This window comes from Capra hircus, chromosome 9 (genome assembly GCF_001704415.2).
Source record: "Capra hircus breed San Clemente chromosome 9, ASM170441v1, whole genome shotgun sequence".
NCBI classification, from domain to species: Eukaryota; Metazoa; Chordata; class Mammalia; order Artiodactyla; family Bovidae; genus Capra; species Capra hircus.
This window is the reverse complement of record NC_030816.1, coordinates 9451548-9454568: the sequence shown is the minus strand read 5'-3', so window position 1 is coordinate 9454568 and position 3021 is coordinate 9451548.

Below are 3021 nucleotides of genomic sequence, written 5' to 3'. Positions count from 1 at the left end.
CCATATGCATGCAACTCCTGCCTTCTGGAGCTCTGGCTTCCCTGGTGGCTCAGTGGTAAAGAATCTGCCTTCACTGGGTTCAATCCCTGGGTCAGGAAGATCCCCTGGAGAAGAAAATGGCTACCCACGCCAGTATTCTTGACTGGAGAATTCCTCGGACAGACGAGCCTCGTAGGCTCACAAAGAGTCAGACACGATTGAGTGACTAACAATTTCCTGCCTTCTGGAGTTAACAGTTATAGTATTAATTAAAGAATAGTGCACACGCCAATGCAGCCCAACTGCTCTAGTCAAGCTATCTTTAAACTCTCCTACCTTCTGGGGCTATTTCATTGTGTATCATTTTATATCCGAGATGAAAGAAGTCCTATCTATTCTCTTCAACATCTCTGAGAAATTTTTATGACTCACAGCTCACCTTAGGGTTCCGAGTTGGCTGCTTCTCCACACCTACTTCCCTCTCACATCCCTCTCAATGTGAACAAAGCTCCATTTTCTTCGAGGGGGTCCACCTGGGTCTCATTGGAAAAGATCCTGATGCTGGGAAAGATTGAAGGCAGGGGGAGAAGGGGTTGACAGAGGATGAGACGGTGGGATGGCATCATCGACTCAATGGACATGAGTTTGAGCAAACTCAGGGAGATGGTGAAGGGCAGAGAAGTTCGGTGTGCGGCAGTCCAAGGGGTCACAAAGAGTCGGACATGACTGAGCTACTGAAACGTGATCTAGTAACTCCACTCTCTTCTTCATGCCCCTGGGGCATTAATTTCACTGTTATTGGTAGCTGACTTGTGTTGATCTTCTGAGGAAGGGATGGTGTGGTGGGAGAAGATAGGGTAAAGAGAACACAATAGCCGTCATTTCAATACAGAACACAAAGCTACCTTAGTTTCAGACATCATTCTCCCTGGCACTTCTGAGCCATTTCCCACCGCTGAGAATTTCTCACTGCCTCCCTCCTGCCAGATCTTGAGTTTCCTCTCTTTCATGACCCTTCTTGCTTCTCTTTTCCCCTGTTTCTCAGGCTCTTTACTCATGTATTCACTCCTCTCTTTAAGGTTTTCCCCAGAAATACCGATAAGTTCTCCCCCTTCCCGCAGGCAAATGACAAGGGGACCGTCCTCAACCAAGATAACCATCTCATTATGATGTTTTCATAAAAAGAACCTGGGTGGGGAAGATCTCCTGGAGGAGGGCACAGCAACCCACTGATAGTCTTGCCTGGAGAATCCCATGGACAGAGGAGCCTGGCGAACTGCAGTTCATGGGATCGTAAAGATTTGGACATGACTGAGCAACTAACACTTACGTGACTGAGTGACTAATACTTCCATTCCACCCCCCAGATTGAAGTATGACATTACTCATGAGAGTTCCAGAAGTTCTGTGTACAAGGGGCTCTGTAGATTTAGTCTAATTGAAAGGAAACTGAGAAAATCTGATTTGAAATTGTGCTTGCATAGCAAACAAACTCTTTTTGACTTAACTGCATGTCAGTCAAAGTCCTGCAGAAATCAAAGTTCCACTCAAAGGGCTTAAAAGGAAGAGAATTTAATTAAGGGACTGTCTCTAGAGGTGTGGGCAGGTTAGAGAAGCCAGCAAGGATCCTTGAGGCCCCCAGGACAGGGGCAGTGTGGCAGCATTTCACTCCCAGCGCTGAAGGAATGAGAGGAGGAAGTGGTGTCTCTGTGCTCCTGCTGGGAAGAGTCAGGAAGAGCTGTTGTTTCAGGGGTTACAGGCCCCAAAGATGTACCTTGATCTCTCCTTCCCCTTGCCCTCCAAGCTCTTGCAGATGTTTCCCTGGGGCTGAACCCAACCAGAAGTCAGAAGGCAGGGGAGACTCCCTGGCAAAGGAGTCTGCAGGCCCCGAACAGGTCAGGTGGGATTGGGTGATGGTGAATCACCAAAACAGATTGAGTATTTATTTGGTGTAATGTTGAAAACAGAAACTTAGCAAGGTGAAGGATGGCTGGACCACTGCTGGCCACTTCCTAGAAGGCAGAAGTAACTGGAGTCAAATTTTGTCTCACCTGCACATTGTCCCCCTCCTAATACCCAGGAGCTGTTGTGGAGACAGAGGTTAGGCCTCCCCTCCCTCCCCATTCCTGGGGAAAGGTCTGAGTTCTGGACAGAGCACGGTGTAAGGGAAGTATCTGAGTGGTATTCACCTTGGTCTTGCGGCCAGCTCCTTTGCACCACGGATCAGCTCCAAACCCTCTGTATCATAAGAAAGAGTAAAGCAATTTTTGAAGCATAAAACCAAGCTGCCACAGCCAATCCAGAAGTCAAGTTAAGCATTGGGAGAAGTCAGACTCAATCAAGGAGGTGCACTTTTGAACTTCATATTCTCTTTTATTGCCTCTAAACGCAAACTCTCAACCAACCATGACAATAGTTTACATTCCTCTTGGAAATCAGTGAGGCAAAAGCAGATTACCAAAAGCTGGAGAAAAGGATGCAGTGTTGATTCTTTCCTCAGGGCTGAATACGAATTTGAGGGGATGGCTGTGGATCTTTGCAGAGAATGGAACAGCAGAATCCACCCCTAAGGACTGCCAGCCAACCTGGCCCACTGCCTGCTGCTCCTTCATCTGGTTGTGTCTGCAACTGCCAAGAGAGTGATGGAAGAATTTCTGGAAGAGACTTTGTTACAACCCAACTCCCTAACTGGGTCAATGACCACCTTGACTCCAGAAGCAATCATAGCATGAGGGTATAGCTCTGACCGGCAAGTCTTCAGGGTTTACTGTGGAGTCAGGGAGTGACATGAAATGTGTAAGCACAGAATACTGGCCTCTGTAAAGTTAGCTTTGACATGACCTGAGAAGTGAAAGAGAGAGGTACCCTTGGATGTATTGGCTTGGCCAAAAATTGCATTTGGATTTTTCCATGGATGGCATGGCAAAACCCAAAGGAAATTTTTGGCTAACCCAATATATGTTGCCCAAGCTCCCCTTCACATTTTTTTTTCTTTCAGTCTAGGATAGCCTGCAAAAGAGGTCCTGAGCTGAGTGCTTTAAA